Consider the following 19,808-nt stretch of genomic DNA (forward strand, 5'->3'; position numbering starts at 1 on the left):
ATATATATATATATATATAAATTTTTTATTTTATTTATATTCAATTTATTTTTATTTTAAAGTCGCTTATTTTAAAATAAATTATATTTTATTTAACTATAAATTTTATTAAATATATACAAATTAAAAAGTTAAAAATTTTATTAATCACTATTTATTTTTTTTATGATTATATATCTATTAATATTATTTCATCAATAAATACTTGTAGTATATAATAATAGGTAAAGACTTACATGCAGTTGTTTTTATATGAAGTTAATAGTTGAAAATTATTAGATGATATTTAGTCAAACATATCAAATCATCTAACGATTCTTAAATATCAACTTCACATGAAAATAACTATACGTGAATTTTCACGTATAATAATATAATAATACAATAAATATTAACTAATTAATAAGGTATTAAAATTTGAAAATGATAATTATTTTTATAAAAATAAAATAAAAGTACTTATAATAAAAAAATAATTAAATTTTATACAATTATTTAATTATACCGGATTAATCGGTTCGACCAGTGACCCACCAGTTAACCCAGTGACTCAGTAACCTTACCGGTTCGATTAGCAGTTCAGTTATGACAACTATAAATATTAGAAGTAGGTAGTTAAGTAGTTTAGATGATGTGGTAGCTCCTTATATTAGTTGAAAAGAGTTAGTTAGATTTTCTAATTGAGAAGTTAGTTGAAAAGTTGCTGCTATTTATAGATGATGCACTCTTTGAATTATTTTGTTAAACGAGATGAAATTTGCTTTCATGAATGTGAGCTAACCCAAGAAAGCTTTGGTCATATTTCTCACATTCGTGAAGCTCTTCTCTCACTGTTATTTCTCTGAACTCACCAAATTTATTATACATGATGGTGCTGTGAGTGTAGAGAGAGAATTTGTGAAAGATTGAGGAGCTTCATGATAAATCCCAATTTTAGGGTTTATCTTGTGTAGAATTTGGTAGGTTTTATCAATATTTTTCACACTTATTCAAATAAATTGCATGTTTTTGTGATTCCTTCCTAATTATGCTTCATGCTTTAAAACATGCTTCTTTAACCTTAAAAATTCTAAATTTTAATCCTCTTCTATTACCATTTGATGCCATGACGTGTTTGTTAAGTAGATTCAAGATCTATAGGGCAGGAATGGCTTAGAAGATGGAAGAGAAACATGCAAAAGAGGAAGGAACATGAAGAATAGAGCTGATGACTTCGCATCATGTACCCTTTTTCTTATCTAAAAGGGCCATAAAAAGAGCATAATCTCATTGAATCAATGCAATTTCATGAATCAAATGATATATATTATGGTACATTGCTTTGAAATGGGTTTGTGCTGAATTTTAGGTGAAAAGAGCAATAAAAAGGAGGAAAAACACAATGGGCGTACCACTTGGAATCTGGGCGTGGCACGCCAAGCTTTTGAAGCCTATTCTCATCAATGGACATGCCACTTGGTGTTTTGAGCGTGGCACGCCAGGCAAACATTCCAGCAAGAGAGATTGAAGAGTTTAACATGGGCGTGCCACTTGATATCGAAGGCATGGCACGCCAACCTTAATTGAGACTTAGGCGTGCCACTTGGTGCTATGGGCGTGGCACGCCAAGTTTGTGAAGCCAAGTCTCAAAGAGGGTGTGCCACTTGGTGATATGGGCATGGCACACCAGGCTTAACTTACGGAGGAGTGATTTTGAGCCCCACCATCGGCGTGGCACGCCAAGCATTGGACGTGGTACGCCGGGGCATATGCCAGCCTGACCTCCTTTCATTCAAATGAAGATATCTTGAGCTACACAACTCCAAATGAAGTGATTTTAGTGCCATTAGAAAGTAGACAACTAGATCTTTCCAACCTTATATAACACTTTATAATGAAAACTGGAATTGAGGAAGATATTGACCCCGAAAATACAAGGAGCAAAACACATCACTGCAGAGTTACCAGCCTGACCTTTTCATCTTGAAAGGGACATAACTTGAGTTGTAGATGTCTAAATGAGATGACCTTGGTGGCGTTGAAATGATGACATCAAGAGCTTTACAACAATATATAACACTCTATGGTGGATGTTAAAATGGAAGGTGAAAAATGCCATTATTTTAGCAGTGCAAAAGCTGGTCGTGCCACTTGATATCGAAGGCGTGGCACGCCAACCCCTTTCATACAATGGGCGTGCCACTTGGAGCCTTGGGCGTGGCACGCCAGTTCAAATGGCTAGAGAGGAAATTTTGGTACATCATTGAAGGCGTGGCACGCCAGTTTTGGGCATTTCACGCCAGTTTCACAACATATAGGGCTTGGCACGCCAGAAGTGGGCGTGGCACGCCGGGCTACCTGACAGACTGATCTAGTCACCTTCAAATGGGCATAACTTGAGCTACAGAGGTCCAAATGAGTTGATTTCAAAGATGTTAGAAAGCTGACGTCCAGGGCTTTCCAGCCATATATAATAATTTATAGTGGACATTCATTTTGAGGCCCAACCATCTCCTTACTTTCAATGTTCAAAGTGGGTCATACTCCAAAGGGCGAAATCAAGTGGGAGTGGAACTTGGAACCACACACCACCTTCTTCCTGTAGCCCCAACCTTCAACCAAGCCCACTCCAACTCTCATTCAAGCTACAATTGTCAACCAATCAAGGCCACATGAAGCATATAGAATAGTTTATTTTCATTTCATTGTAATTTGATTTTAATTTCATTTAGGTTTGTAATTTAGGAGAGCCTATATAAAGGCCTTAGTTCATAGAATTAGGCATGTTGGATTGGGGGAAGTCTTAGGACCCTCTCCGTTCACCATTAATTTCTCCTCTTTTCTTTCTTACTTTGTAAATAATTTAGTTATGAATTACTAGCTCTTTCCATTGGGAAAGAGAGCTCTATTGTTTTTTAATGGATTGATTGCTTTTATTCTTCTTCTTCTATTCATCTCTCTTTGATTTACTAGAAAGGATTTCGTTCTTCATTCTATCATTCAATTATCTTGGAAAAGAGATTGAATGCAATTGGGTTTTTTGGGAACCTTGGAAGAGGAAACATAAAATCATGCTTGAAATTCTTTCTCACACTTGAGTAGGATTTGGGTTTTGGTGTTTGGATATGGTGACATATAATCCTCCCTCTACTTGGACCTATGAGGATGTGTGGTATAATCAGGGAACAAGCTTCATCTCTTCTCATGAGCAATTAGACCAAGGAATTGGCTGTTGATCAAGATTTGAGAGATTGAGTCACCAAGGAATTGGGGCTCAATCAATCATGATTGCCAAGAGGTCAATGAGTTGCATGATTGAAGATGAGATGAAATCAATTAATCCGGAGAATGCAATATCTCTTGATCCCAATGTTTATTTTGTCTTTCTTTCTTTTATTTACATTATGGTTATTTACATTTTCTGCACTTTACATTTTCAGCACTTTACTTTCTTGTACTTTACTTTCCTTGCCATTTACTTTCTTGCACTTTATTGCTTTCCTTTAATTTCAAGTTATTTACATTTCTTGTTTATTATCACTCAAACTTGAATCGTCTAACTAGAATAATTAATCAACTATTGCTTGCTTAATCCAATTAATCTCTGTGGATACGATCCCACTCCATTGTGGGTTATTACTTGACGATAATTTTGGTGTGCTTGCCAAACAACGGATTCATTATATGTGGGTAGTGAATTCCGGGTCATCAAGAGCTATGGAGAAATTTGTACCGACGCGCACGCGTGACTAAGGCGTACGCATGGCCAAGTGCAGCATTGACTGACGCGCACACTTGCCTGATGCGTACGCGTGGCTTGAGGAGTTCGCTCGACGCACACACGCGACGCCCAGCATGTGACATCATTAATGGAAAACGTGGCTAGATATTTTTGGGAGGCTCCAAGCCCAAATCTAACTTGATTCTGCATGCAAAAGACACAAGAATTGATGGAGGAAGGGGGGATTCAATCATTCACACTTACACTTAATTTTAGCTAGTTTTTGTTCTTGTTTTATAGAGAGAGAAACTCATACTTTTATCTAGGTTTTAGTTTATTTTGATTATCTTGTGTTGAATTTCTGAATCGAGTCTTTTTAATTCTAGTTTCATTTACTTAATCTTAGTTCTCTAGTTATATTTTTCTTTAGATCTGGTGTTGAAATTGTGTTTTCTTGTTATTTTTCCTTTTCTTCTCATTTTATGAACTTTGTGGATTTTGAATTTCTATTAGTGCATTGATGTTTTCTATGATTGATAGTGTTATTTGAGTTGTTTTCTATTGATAATTGTTAGTGGGTACTTGTAATTTGCAATTAATTTTGCAATATAAATATGTATTTATTTAATGCCTACCATGTGTTTGATGAAATACTTCCTTTGATTATGGAGTAGTTTTCTATACTCTTGGCCTAGGCTAAGGGAATTGGATGATCTTGAGTCATTGGGTCTAATTGAATAGGTGATTTGGAAACCCTTGTTGGTCAAATTGATACCCATTGACACTAATCTACTAATAAGCCAATTAGTAGATGGTGATGAGCTATATTTTGTCTGTATAAAATTTTCTAATATAATTTAGTCGTGAGTATAGTCTAAACCAACAAGCTATAACGCATCAAACAAAGAAAGTGTGTGTCCACAATTCAAATCAATAACCGAGAGTATTAGTCTCGGGTCATTCTCCCTATGAGTTGCCCTAAGGTGCACATCATTGGCTAGGAGTCTCTTGGTGTTTGAGGTTGAATACGAGAAATGTAAACAAGCTTGCATAGAAGTAATGAAAAAACAATAATGAAACTAGAGAACACAAGAATTCGGAATCAAGCAAGAGTAAATGACAATCAATCAATATAAAAGCCTTGGCTAGGGTTGGGAATTGGAATTCCTATCATCATTATCTCTATCAATTGTGAAATCAATTGGTTATTGCTCCACTTAGTTAACCTCTAATAATGAAGGAAAGTCAAGTGGAAATAATCAACTTGAGTCCACAAGTCCTTGTCAAATCCTAGTGAGAGACTAGAGTTAGTGTCATTCAAGTCAATTAGCAATTTCCAATTATCAATCAACTAAAAGCTTTGACAATTCAAGTGTCTCCAATCATCCAACCCCTAAGCCAAGAGTGAAATTCTACTCCATAGCTATAATAGACATTTTTCTCAAACAATCGGTGAGCAATAATAGAAGACATCATGAAATTGAGAAAGGAAATTAAATTAAAGCTATCTATTGCAAACAATTAACAACAATAAACAATTAACAACAATTAACATGAAATTCCTCAATTCATTAATGAAAATCAAAGTACAAAGTTTAGATCTAAGATCTACAAGTATAGAATAACAAAAACACTAAATTGAGAGTAGAAGAAGAAGATCTACAACTAGAGCAATGTAGAGTTGAATCAAATTCAAATCTCACCAAAGAATCCAAGTACAATTGAGCTTGAGAAAGCCAAAAACCTATAGAGAAGTTGGAGTTTCTCTCTCTAAAAGTGTAACTACCAAAAACTAACTCTGAAAATATCTAAATGTGTAAAAAAGTGTGTATCTCCTTCAACCCTTGGTTCTTTTAATCTTTTCCCGCCAGAATTCTACCCAGAATTGGGTTGGAAACCTCTCTGAAATCGCCAGGCACGTTTTCATTAAAGAGGTCACGTGCGCGCGCCACGTGTACGTGCAAGTCATGCGTACGCGTCGATGGGCTCATAGGATCCACGCGTGCGCGTCAAGCGTGCATGCGCGTCATTTGAGAATTCTGCCTAGCTACGCGGAAGCGTCGACTTTTGCGCGCTAATTCCAAATACGTGCTCCCACGCGTGCGCGTAGGTTGTGCGTGCGCACCGATGCCAATACTTCAAGACTCCATTTCTATGTTCCTTCCACTTATGCGAGCTTCTTTTCCCTCCTCTAGGCCATTCTTGCCCTTAAAAGCTCTGAAACCACTTAACAAACAGATCACGGTATCGAATGGTAATAAGGGAGATCAAAATATTGCTTATTTAGAGCCTAAAAAGCATGTTTTCAACCATTAAGCAAAACTAGGAAGGAAACACAAAACCATGCATTTTATCGGATAAGTGTGAAGGAAGTTGATAAAATTCTCTAGATTACGCACAAAATATACCACAAAATAGTGGCGCATCAGATGGATTAGGACTTATGAGTTGAAGTTGATCAAGCCTATTTGACATACTCCCCTTGTAGAAGTAGACTTAATGGGCTTGGTTCCTCATAATTGTCAATATATGGTTATTAGACAAGGATAGTGTCCCCAATTCCTATGCCTTAGCCAAGAGTCCTTTTTCTAGTTCATATTTGAAACCCAAAAATCCCAATCATTCAATTCTTGTTATAGTTAGCTTTAGTTGTTTACTTAGTCCTAGAATAGAAGTAGATTTATATGTTGTCTTGTTAGATTACACTTTCTTATACTTTGCTTTAATTGCTTTGATTTAGTTTCTTGCACTTTAAGTATTTTGCATTCTAAGCTTTAGTAGTTTAAATTCTTGTTTATGACTCTTGTTCCAAGGGTTACCTGAAACGTTGAGATAGATCTCGGGCGAGATCTTATGGTTTGGTCAAGCCTGTCGTGTACGACTTGTCAAAGCTTGAGGTGCTGTTGATCCTCAATCATCGGGGTGGGGGGAGGGGGGATGGTACCTGCAAGAGACTCCGATGCTTAAGTTAGTACGAGCTTTAGGCAAGTTTTTTGTAGAATTGGAGTATGAGTTATACCTGGGTGCTCCAGTGCATTTATAGTAGTGTTTGACGATCTTTCTTTGAGATAAGTTTGTTATCTTATCTTATCTTTTGTGGGTGAGATCATATCTATTGTCAAACTGCTTCTTAGTAGGCGGTGACTCTTCATTTTGGGCCTTTTTGGGCCTTTTCGGAGATCTTCCGAGTTCTTTGTACAAAGGTCAGTAGTGGGCCAAACTTTCATAAGGTCAGTCCTCTTTGTCTTCAATCAACCCGATCCTATAGCTCGGATCAGTGTATAAACAACTCTCAACCCTAGAATTCTAACCAATCTTGCTGCACATGTTTGCCCATTCTCTTGAGGACGATCTGAGACTAATATTCTCGGTTAACTTTTAATGGGATTGAACTGGTGACAACCAAATCAAAATTTGATCAAAGGGGTTATTTGTTGGTTTAGGACTATACTATGACATGATTTTCTATTGAGAAATTCTAGACCAACGATAATCCTAGACATCAAATTTTTGGCACTGTTACCAGGGAATGGTTGCAATGTGTTCATTGATATTGGTTATCTGAATATGTGAATATTGTGAATAGTTTACTTGCTTTCATTAGTTTGTTCTTAGTTTAGATTTCCTTTAATACATGAGCTATGACTTCTAAGTTGAATGACTCGGTCTCAACCAGATCCTAGCATAGCCGAGTTTGACCCTAAAATTGAAATAACCTTACTTCATACTCGGCAAGCTAGATGTCGGTTGGATTATACGGCTAGTGCTTTGGCCCCTCTTGAGGAATCTTCTGAAACACTGGACCGAACCGAGAGTGATCAAGAGTCCACATTCAACAAAGGAAATTCTTATTCCTTTGTTGGCACTACTGATATATCCTTGCATACTACAAGTGAAAACCACATGGCGGAGCCACGTAGGATTACCTTGCACGAGCAAGGAGCACTGAATCTCATTCTTCAACCGTTGCAAGCTAGGTATCTGAATCTTGATCCTAATTTTGAGCTGAAGAATAGTCTGATTAACTTGCTGCCTAAGTACCATAGATTACTGGGCCAAGACCCCATTAGGCATTTGAGAGACTTCAAGTAGCTTGCTCTACGGCTTGAAGGCATGGTGCTGATGAGATTGCTATCATGGTTTTTGATTTCCCCTTCTCTCTTGAGGGGCAAACAAAAAAATAGTTCTACTCCCAACCTAATGAAGTGCTGACTGAATGGGACCTATTGAGAAGGGAATTCTTGGATAAATTCTTCCCTCCGGAGAAGACTAACTACATCTGGAAGAAAATTTTCAGTATAATGCAAAGAGACCAAGAGACACTCTATGAATATTGGACTCGATTTAAGAGTGATAAACCCCATTTTTAGGGTTTATTTTGTATGAAATTTGGGGGTTTTATTAATATTCTTTCAAACTTATTCATAAAAATGAATGGTTTTGTGTTTTCTTTCCCAATTTTGCTTCATAGTTGAAAACATGCTTCTTTTACACAAAATATGCTATATTTTTAATCCTCTTCTATTACCATTCGATGCTATGATGTGTTTGTTGAGTGATTTCAAAGTTTATAAGGCAGGAATGGCTTAGAAGAGAGGAAGGAAGCATGCACAAGTGGAAGGAACATGAAAAATAGAATTTTTGGAGAATTAGCATCGACGCGTACGCGTGCGTTGCGCGCACGTGTGGATGTATGATGCTGGAATTGGCACAAATTGCTGGCGCATTCACGTGGATGAACAAAAATCCCATCGACGCGTATGCATGCCCTACGCATACGCATGGCTTAAAAATCTCATCGACGTGTACGCATGACCCACGCATACGCGTGATGCGCAGCATGTGACTTCATTAGTAAAATTGTGCTTGGTGATTTCTCAAGAGCTTCAGGGCCCAATCTAAAGGAATTCTAAAGGCTAAAGACCCAAGAGGACCAAAAGAATAGTGGGATTCACAAATTAGAGATTTTTAGCTAGTTTTTGAAGTTTATGTTCTAGAGAGAGAAACTCTCACTTCTCTCTAGGTTTTATCTTTCACAATTTGAATTTCTCTTGGATCCTTTGGTTAGATCTAAATTTAATTCAAGTTTACATTGCTTTAATTTGTAGATCTCATTCTTCTACTCTTGTTTTAGTGATCTTATTACTCTAGTTATTGTAGATCTTGGATTTGGTTCTTGTCTCTTTTGAATTCTATTAATGCATTAAGGTATTTCATGTTCATTGTTGTTAATTGCTCCATTGTTGTTAATTGTTTATGCTAGATAACTTTGATTTAAATGTTCTTCTCAATTTCACAATGTCCTTCATTCTTGTTCACCAAGTGTTTGAGAAATTGTCAACTATAGTTATGGAGTAGACTTTCCACTCTTGGCTTGGGGATTGAGTTATTGGAGACACTTGAATTGTCAATGTCCTTTGTTGATTCATAATTGGAAATTACTAATTGATTTATGTGCCACTAAAGCTAGTCCTTCCTTAGGAGTTGACTAGGACTTGTGGACTCAAATTGAATATCTCCACTTGACTTTCCTTCATAGTTAGAGGTTGACTGGAGCAACAACCAATTATTGTCACAATTGATGGAGACTATGATGATAAGACTTCCAATTCTCACCCCTAGCCAAGGCTCTTACATTGATTGATTGTCATTCACCTTTATTAGTTTGATTTCTTGATTCTCTTATTCCAATTGTTAATTGCTCATTGTCTCAATTCATGCTCATCTACTTTCCTTGTACTCAACTCCAAAATATCAAGAGAACTCCTAACTAATGATGTGCATTGTAGGGCAACTCCTAGGGAGAACGACTCGGGACTCTACTCCCGGTTATTGATTTTGAATTGTGGTGACACATTTTCTAAATTTGGTGTTGAATTGCTTGTTGGTTTAGACTATACTAATGATGGACTTAATTGGTAAATTCTAGACCGGCAATAAATTCTCTCATAAAAAATTTTTGGCACCGTTGTTGGGGAGTTGCATATGTGTGCCATGTTGTTGGTTGGTGTAAATATGTAGATATGTGAATATTTGCATTTTCCTTGATTGCTTGTTAGTTCCATTGTTAGTTAGGATTAGTTTTTGTTTATTTCATTTTGGTGTCATGAGCTCTATACTTCCTTCATTGAATGATGCATTCCTTACCGGATCCAAGCTTAGCTACATTTGATCCGAAGATTGAAAGAACTTTACTTCACATTAGGCAAGCTCGGAGACGGTTAGCCTTTGGAGGTGGTGAAAAGATTCCTACCAATTCACCAACCATATCCGAGGTCGACTCCAAATCGTCATTTGAAGAAGGCACTATCTACTCTTCCGTTGATACTACTAATAACTCTTCCATTGATTTAGGTACCGATACTATGGCCGCTCCAAGGAGAGTCACTCTTAAGGAAGCCGGTGCTCTGGATTTTGTTTTTCAACCGCTTCAAGTGCGTCATCCGGATTTGAATTCTAATTTTGAGCTCAAAACCACTTTGATCAATCTTCTACCGAAGTTCAATGGACTTCCCGCTCAAGATCCTATTAGACACCTTAGGGACTTCCAAGGTGTATGTTCTACTAATAGGTGGGAAGGTTCTGATGAGGTTGCCGTTTGGTTGTATGCCTTCCCATTCTCTCTTGTGGGAAGAGCTAAAGAGTGGTTCTACACTTTGCCCAATGAGATTGTTAGTGATTTGGATTTGCTTAGAAGGGAGTTCTTAGATAAATTTTTTCCCGTGGAAGTGACGGATAGATTACAGAAAGAAATTTCATGCATTATCCAAGGTGAATCAGAGACTTTGTATGAGTATTGGGAATGGTTCCAAAAGCTTTTTGACTCATGGCCCAACCACATGATTGACACTCTAGTGTTGATTAGCTACTTTTGCCAAGGAATGAAACCGCAAGATAAGATCCTCTTGGATGCTTCAAGGAATGGTTGCTTGACAAAGTATAGAACAGCGGAAGAAGCATGGCAACTCATTACCGATTTGGCCGAGTCTACCCTACATGCTAGAGAAAGAAACAATCGTCCAAGAGCTATCATTAAAGTTTCTTCTAGTGGTGAGACCGCTGCCCTTATCAAAATCTTGGGTGAGATGACTAGCATTCTAAAGCAACTCCAACTTAATCAACAACAACCTCAACCTCCGCCTCTTCAACAACAATAAAGTCAAAAGTTGGTTCCACAAAGAGAGTGCAAAATTTGCTCTTGTTACTCCCATTATACGGATTAATGTCCATGTCTCCAAGATGACACTACCATAGCGGCTACCAATGTCTATTACAACCGTCTGAACCAAGGGTATCATCAACAAGGAGGCAACTTTAACCAAGGAGGCAACTCTAACCAAGGAGGCAATTATAATCATGGTTGGCAAGACAATTCCAACCAAGGATGGCGGGACAACTATAATCAAGGAGGAAGGGAGAATGGAGGGAATCAAAGGTGGAACAAAAACAACCATCAACAATAATGATACCAACAAAACCCACCATACCAACATCAAAACTAAGGAAGAAACTACCAAACCTACCAACCACCACACCAAAGGCAAGCACCCCAACCCAATTAACCACAAACCCCCCAAATCACCTATCCTTCCCCCTCTTCCAGCTAAGATGAGACACTCCGTTCCATCCTTCAAGGATAAAAAGAACTTCAAACCACACTTGTCTCTAGTCTCACCAGCCTTACATCCACTCTTCAAGCCCTTATAGCCTGCATGGACCCACCCTCTACATCCACTTCTCAAGCTTCAAGTTCTACTGCTTTACCCTCTCAACCTTTACCCAACCCCAAGGGTGGCATCAATGCCATTACCTTGAGGTCCGAAACCAAATTTCAAGAGATGAGTCCAGAAGAACCACACTAAAAGGAAGTCACTCAAGAGGAGGATGTGGTTGAGGTAGAAGAAATTGAAGAGAAGAATGAGGCACATGAGGTAGTCGGAGAAGATGTCAACCAACCAAGTGATGGAGTCTCTAAGGATGGGATTGTCTTGGAAGAAGCCACTCCCATTCCATTTCCTACATTGACAAGGAAGACTAAAAAGCATCTAGAGCTTGATCCCAAAATAGTGGAAAAGTACAAGAGATGGAAGAGATGATGTAAAAAGTAAATCTAATTGTGCCTCAACAAAACTACTACTCAACAACCCCTTCTTAGTACTTTCAGGAGATATTTATACTATTCCTTGCACTAGAATTAAGAAAGTACAAAAGATAAAAGAAAATTACAACTGGAGGGAAAGAGAAACTCTAAAAATGTGACTCTCCAAGCTTGGCGTGTGACGGGCGCTTGAGTGGCGTGCCACTGTTTTTGGCTTGGCGTGCCACGCCCAGCTCCCTAAGTGGCATGCTTGACGTCGAGTTTTTGCCAGTAAAGAAGTTCATAAATACAGTTGTGTTGTAGATATAGTCTCTAAACCGACAGAAATCCCTTCGTGCAAACGTTTTGGTTGTCACAAGTAACAAACCCCTTTAAAATTGATAACCGAGTATTTAAACCTCGGGTCGTCTTCTCAAGGAATCGCAGGGAGGTATGTTCTTATTATTGGTTATGAATCCTGTAAATTAGGGGTTTTAGAAATAAGGGAGAAGTATGACAAGTAATTTAAATGATAATTAAAAATAAATAAATAACTTTATTATTGGTTCATCTTTTTGCTCAGATTAGGTAATTTTCTTTTCAAAAATTTTTTCAAAATTTTTCTTTTCTTTTTCGTTTTTCCAAAAATATTTTCGAAAAAAAATTATAAAAATCCAAAAAAATAAAAAAAATCACAAAAATAAAAAATATTTTGTGTTTCTTGTTTGAGTCTTGAGTCTATTTTTAAGTTTGGTGTCAATTGCATGCTTTAAAAATTTTTTTGCAATTTTTTCGAAAATTTCATGCATTCATAGTGTTCTTCATGATCTTCAAGTTGTTCTTGGTAAGTCTTCTTGTTTGATCTTTATGTTCTCTTGTTTTGTGTTGTTTATTGTTTTCCATATGCATTTTTCGTTTGTTAGAGTCCATGCATTAAAGATTTCTAAGTTTGGTGTCTTGCATGTTTTCTTTGCATCAAAAATTTTTCAAAATTATGTTCTTGATGTTCATCATGATCTTCAAAGTGTTCTTGGTGTTCATCTTGACATTCATAGTGTTCTTGCATGCATCTTGTGTTTTGATCCAAAATTTTCATGTTTTGGGTCATGTTTGTGTTTTTCTCTCTCATAATTAAAAATTCAAAAATAAAAAATATATCTTTTCCTTTTTTCTCTCCAAATTTTTGAAATTTTGGGTTGACTTGGTCAAAAATTTTTAAAATTAGTTGTTTCTTACAAGTCAAGTCAAATTTTCAATTTTAAAAATCTTATCTTTTCAAAATCTTTTTCTTATCTTTATATCATATTTTCAAAAATTAGCTAACAAATAATGTGATTGATTCAAAAATTTGAAGTTTGTTACTTTCTTGTTAAGAAAAGTTCAATCTTTAAGTTTTAGAATCTTATCTTGTAGTTTCTTGTTAGTGAAGTAAGTAATTTTAAATTTTTGAATTAAATCTTTTTATCTTTTATCTTATCTTTTTCAAAAATTTTATCTTTTTCAAAATTTGATTTCAAAATATCTTATCTAACTTCTTATCTTCTAATCTTTTCAAATTTGATTTTAATATCTTTTTCAACTAACTATTTGACTTTTTGTTTGTTTCTTATCTTTTTCAAAACCACCTAACTACTTTTCCCTCTCTAATTTTCGAAAATATCTCATCTCTTTTTCAAAAATTCTTTTGTTTTAAATTTTAATTTTAATCTTATCTTATCTCTAATTTTCGAAAATTACTAACCCCTTTTTTAAAATTATTTTCGAATTTTCTATCTCTTCTCTCTTATTCTATTTAATTATTTATTTACTAACACTTCTCTTCACCTCTCTTCATCTAAATATCCGAACCCACTTTTCTTCACTCTTCTCCCCTTTCTTTTTCTACTAACATAAAGGAATCTCTATACTGTGACATAGAGGATTCCTCTTTCTTTTCTTATTTTCTTCTCTTTCATATGAGCAGGAACAAGGACAAAAGCACTCTTGTTGAAGCTGATCCTGAACTTGAAAGGACTTTGAAGAGGAAACTAAGAGAAGCTAAATTACAACAATCCAGAAGTAACCTTTCAGAAATTTTCGAACAAGAGAAGGAGATGGCAGCCGAACCCAATAATGATAATGCAAGGAGGATGCTTGGTGATTTTACCAAATCCACGTCCAAATTTGATAGAAGAAGCATCTCCATTCCTGCCATTGGAGCCAACAATTTTGAGCTTAAGCCTCAACTAGTTGCTTTAATGCAACAGAACTGCAAGTTTTATGGACTTCCATCTGAAGATCCTTACCAGTTTTTAACTGAGTTCTTGCAGATCTGTGAGACTGTAAAGACGAATGGATTTGATCTTGAAGTCTACAGACTCATGCTTTTCCCTTTTGCTATAAGAGACAGAGCTAGAATATGGTTGGATTCACAACCTAAGGATAGCCTGGACTCCTGGGATAAACTGGTCATAGCTTTCTTGGATAAATTCTTTCCTCCTCAAAAGCTGAGCAAGCTTAGAGTGGATGTTCAGACCTTTAAACAAAAAGATGGTGAATCCCTCTATGAAGCTTGGGAAAGATACAAGCAGTTGACCAAAAGGTGTCCATCTGACATGTTTTCAGAATGGACCATATTAGATATATTCTATTATGGTCTATCTGAGTTTTTGAAAATGTCATTGGACCATTCTACAAGTGGATCTATTCACCTAAAGAAAATGCCTGAAGAGGCTCAAGAACTCATTGACATGGTTGCAAATAACCAATTTATGTACACTTCTGAGAGGAATTCCGTGAATAATGGGACACCTCAGAGGAAGGGAGTTCTTGAAATTGATGCTCTGAATGCCATATTGGCTCAGAACAAAGTGTTGACTCAGCAGGTCAACATGATCTCTCAAAGTCTGAATGGATGGCAAAAATGCATCCAACAGTACTAAAGAGGCAGCTTCTGAAGAAGCTTATGATCCTGAAAACCCTGCAATAGCAGAGGTTAATTACATGGGTGAACCTTATGGAAACACCTATAACTCATCATGGAGAAATCACCCAAATTTCTCATGGAAGGATCAACAAAAGCCTCAACAAGGCTTTAATAATGGTGGAAGAAATAGGCTCAGTAATAACAAGCCTTTTCCATCATCTTCTCAGCAACAAACAGAGAATTCTGAACAAAGCTCCTCTAATTTAGCAAATTTAGTCTCTGATCTGTCAAAAACCACTTTCAGTTTCATGAGTGAAACAAGATCCTCCATCAGAAATCTGGAGGCACAAGTGGGCCAGCTGAGTAAGAAAGTCCTTGAAACTCCTCCCAGTATTCTCCCAAGCAATACAGAAGAGAATCCAAAAGGAGAGTGCAAGGCCATTGATGTGATCAATATGGCCGAATGCACAGGGGGGGAGAAGGATGAAAATCCTAGTGAGGAAGACCTCCTGGGACGTCTCTCAAGCAAGAAGGAGTTTCCTATTAAGGATCCAAAGGAATCTGAGGCTCATACAGAGACCATAGAAATTCCATTAAATCTCCTTCTGCCATTCATGAGCTCTAAAGACTATTCTTCCTTTGAAGAGGATGAAGATGTGACTGGAAAGCAGGTTGCTCAATATTTAGGAGCTATCATGAAGCTGAATGCCAAGTTGTTTGGTAATGAGACTTGGGAAAGTGAACCTCCCTTGCTCATTAATGAACTAGATACCTGGATTCAGCAAATTTTACCTCAAAAGAGACAAGATCCTGGCAAGTTCTTAATACCTTGTACCATAGGCACCATGACCTTTGAAAAAGCTCTATGTGATCTGGGGTCAGGGATAAATCTTATGCCACTCTCTGGAATGGAGAAGCTGGGGATCATTGAGGTACAACCTGCCTTGTTCTCATTATAATTGGCTGACAAGTCATTAAGAGAAGCTTATGGAATAGTAGAGGACGTGTTAGTAAAGGTTGAAGGCCTTTACATCCCTGCTGATTTCATAATCTTAGACACTAGGAAGGAAGAGGATGAATGCATCATCCTTGGAAGACCTTTCCTAGCTACAGCAGGAGCTGTGATAGATGTCAACAGAGGTGAATTAGTCCTTCAATTGAATGGGGACTACCTTGTGTTTAAGGCACATGGCCATCCCTCTGTGACAAAAGAGAGTAAGCATGAAGAGCTTCTCTCAGTTCAGAGTCAAGAAGAGCCCCCACAGTCAAATTCTAAGTTTGGTGTTGGGAGGCCACAACCAAACACTAAGTTTGGTGTTAAGACCCCATATCCAAACTCTAAGTTTGGTGTTGGGACTATACAACATTGACCTGATTACCTTATGGCTCCATGAGAGCCCACTGTCAAGCTATTGACATTAAAGAAGCGCTTGTTGGGAGGCAACCCAATTTTATTTATCTAATTTTTATTTTATTTTATTTTATTGTTATTTTGTGTTTTATTAGGTACATGATCATGTGGAGTCACGAAAAAAATATAAAAATTTAAAAACAGAATCAAAAACAGTAGAAGAAAAATCACACCCTAGAGGAAGGACAGACTGGCGTTCAACGCCAGTAAGGAGCATCTGGCTGGCGTTCAACGCCAGAACAGAGCATGAATCTGGCGTTGAACACCAGAAACAAGCAACATTCTGGCGTTTGAATGCCAGGAATGTGCCTTGAGAAAAGCTGGCGCTGAACGCCAGTAACAAGCATGGAACTGGCATTCAACGCCAGAAACATGCTACATATGGGCGTTGAACGCCCAGAACATGCTTCACATGGGCGTTGAACGCCCAGAACGTGCATCACCTCGGCGTTTAAATGCCAGAATGGTATGCAAAGGCATTTTACATGCCTATTTGGTGCAGGGATGTAATTCCTTGACACCTCATGATCTGTGGACCCCACAGGATCACCTCAGGATCTGTGGACCCCACAGGATCCCCACCTAACATATTCCCACCTTACCTCCTAATCCTATAACACTCTTCCCCATGTCACACTTCCCAACAACTTCAATCTCTGAATCTCTCCTCCCAATAAACACTCTTTCCCAAATCCCTTCACCAATCACCTCAATCTCTCCCCATCACCTCTTCACCACTCACATCCATCCACTCTTCCCCATAAACCCCACCTACCTTCAAAATTCAAAAACACTTTCCCACCCAAACCCACCCTAAAATGGCCGAACCTACCCTCTCCCTTTTCCCTATATAAACCTCTCCATTCCACTTCATTTTCACACAACACAACCCCCTCTCCTCATTATTTTCTTCTTCTTCTTCTTCTCTTTTTTCTTCTCTTGCTCGAGGGCGAGCAATATTTTAAGTTTGGTGTGGTAAAAGCATAAGCTTTTTGTTTTTCCATTACCATCAATGGCACCTAAGGCCGGAGAATCCTCTAGAAAAGGAAAAGGGAAGACAAAAGCTTCCACCTCCGAGTCATGGGAGATGGAAAGATTCATCTCCAAAAGCCATCAAGACCACTTCTATGATGTTGTGGCAAAGAAGAAGGTGATCCCTGAGGTCCCTTTCAAGCTCAAGAAAAATGAGTATCCGGAGATCCGACATGAGATCCGAAGGAGAGGTTGGGAAATCCTAACCAACCCCATGCAACAAGTCGGAATCTTAATGGTTCAAGAGTTCTATGCCAATGCATGGATCACTAGGAACCATGATCAAAGTATGAACCCGAGTCCAAAGAATTATCTCACAATGGTTCGGGGGAAATACTTAGATTTTAGTCCGGAAAATGTGAGGTTGGCGTTCCACTTGCCCATGATGCAAGGAGATGTGCGCCCCTACACTAGAAGGGTCAACTTTAATCAAAGGTTAGACCAAGTCCTAATGGACATATGTGTGAAAGGAGCTCAATGGAAAAGAGACTCCAAAGGCAAGCCAGTTCAACTAAGAAGACTGGACCTCAAGCCTGTGGCTAGAGGATGGTTGGAGTTCATTCAACACTCCATCATTCCCACTAGCAACCGATCTGAAGTTACTGTGGATCGGGCCATCATGATTCATAGCATCATGATTAGAGAGGAAGTAGAAGTTCATGAAGTCATCTCCAATGAAGTCATCTCAAGAGATGCATGAGGAAGCTCATCATCAAGAAGTCCCTGAGATGCCTCAAGGGATGCACTTTCCTCCTAACAACTATTGGGAACAACTCAACACTTCCTTAGAAGATTTGAGCCACAATGTGGAACAATTAAGGGTGGAACATCATGAGCACTCCATCATTCTCCATGAAATAAGAGAAGATCAAAGAGCAATGAGGGAGGAACAACAATGGCAAGGAAGGGACATAGAAGAGCTTAAGGACATTGTTGGTCCTTCAAGAAGGAGATGCCACAAAGGTGGATTCATTCCTTGTTCTTATTTCTTTTTGAATTTCGGTTTTTATGTTGTGTTTTGTGTCTCTACTTCATGATCATTAGTGTTTAGTAACTATGTCTTAAGGTTATGAATAATTCCATTAATCCTTCACCTTTCTTAAATGAAAAATGTTTCTAATTCAAAAGAACAAGAAGTACATAAATTTCGAAAATTGTCCTTGAATTTAATTTAATTATATTGATGTGGTGACAATACTTTTTATTTTCTGAATGAATGCTTGAACAGTGCATATTTTTGATCTTGTTGTTTATGAATGTTAAAACTGTTGGCTCTTGAAAGAATGATGAACAAAGAGAAATGTTATTGATAATCTAAAAAATCATGAAATTGATTCTTGAAGCAAGAAAAAGCAGTGAAAAGTAAAAAGCTTGCGAAAAAAAAAATTTGAAAGAAAAAGAAAAAGCAAGCAGAAAAAGCCAATAGCCCTTAAAACCAAAAGGCAAGGGTAAAAAGGATCCAAGGCTTTGAGTATCAATGGATAGGAGGGCCCAAGGAAATAAAATCCAGGCCTAAGCAGCTAAACTAAGCTGTCCTTAACCATGTGCTTGTATCATGCAGGTCCAAGTGAAAAGCTTGAGACTGAGTGGTTAAAGTCGTGATCCAAAGTAAAAGAGTGTGCTTAAGAGCTCTGGACACCACTAACTGGGGACTCTAGCAAAGCTGAGTCACAATCTGAAAAGGTTCACCCAGTTATGTGTCTGTGGCATTTATGTATCCAGTGGTAATACTGGAAAACAAAGTGCTTAGGGCCACAGCCAAGACTCATAAGTAGCTGTGTTCAAGAATCAACATACTTAACTATGAAAGTCAATAACACTATCCAAAATTCTAAGTTCCTAGAGAAGCCAATCATTCTAAACTTCAAAGGAAAAAGTGAGATGCCAAAACTGTTCAGAAGCAAAAAGCTCAAGTTCCACTCATCTAATTATAATTAATATTCATTGATATTCTGGAATTTATAGTATATTCTCTTCTTTTTATCCTATTTGATTTTCAGTTGCTTGGGGACGAGCAACAATTTTAGTAAGTTCAAGCTACTTTTATAGATGTTTTCATTAGTTTTTATGCTAAATTCACATTTCTGGACTTTACTATGAGTTTGTGTGTTTTTCAGTGATTTCAGGTAATTTCTGGCTGAAATTGAGGGACTTGAGCAAAACTTTGAAAAAGGCTGACAAAAGGACTGCTGATGCTGTTGGAATCTGACCTCCCTGCACTCAAAATGGATTTTCTGGAGCTACAGAACTTCAAATGGCGCGCTCTCAACGGTGTTGGAAAGTAGACATCCAGAGCTTTCCAGCAATATATAATAGTCCATACTTTATTCGGGAATTGACAACGTAAACTGGCGCTCAACGCTAGTTCCATGTTGCTGTCTGGAGTCAAACGCCAGAAACACGTCACAACCCCCCGGAGTTGAACGCCAGAAACACGCTATAACTCGGCGTTCAACTCCAAGAAAAGCCTCAGCTCGTGGATAGATCAAGCTCAGCCCAAGCATACACTAAGTGGGCCCCGGAAGTGGATTTATGCATCAATTACTTACTCATGTAAACCCTAGTAGCTAGTTTATTATAAATAGAACTTTTTACTAGTGTAATAGACATCTTGGGACATCTCTGGACACCTAGTCCTTAGACCATGGGGGCTGGCCATTCGGCCATGCCTGAACCTTTCACT

At 37.7% G+C, this 19,808-nt stretch overlaps 1 non-coding gene across 1 annotated transcript; it reads right to left on the reverse strand.

The window, feature by feature from the left end:
• Nucleotides 1–14,269: 14,269 nt before the first annotated feature.
• Nucleotides 14,270–14,373, reverse strand: LOC130932284 (small nucleolar RNA R71). The gene has a single exon (XR_009067441.1). It is a non-coding gene; the product is annotated as a small nucleolar RNA R71 (small nucleolar RNA).
• Nucleotides 14,374–19,808: the final 5,435 nt, after the last annotated feature.

The sequence above is a fragment of the Arachis stenosperma genome, chromosome 5 (assembly GCF_014773155.1).
Source record: "Arachis stenosperma cultivar V10309 chromosome 5, arast.V10309.gnm1.PFL2, whole genome shotgun sequence".
Taxonomy (NCBI): Eukaryota; Viridiplantae; Streptophyta; class Magnoliopsida; order Fabales; family Fabaceae; genus Arachis; species Arachis stenosperma.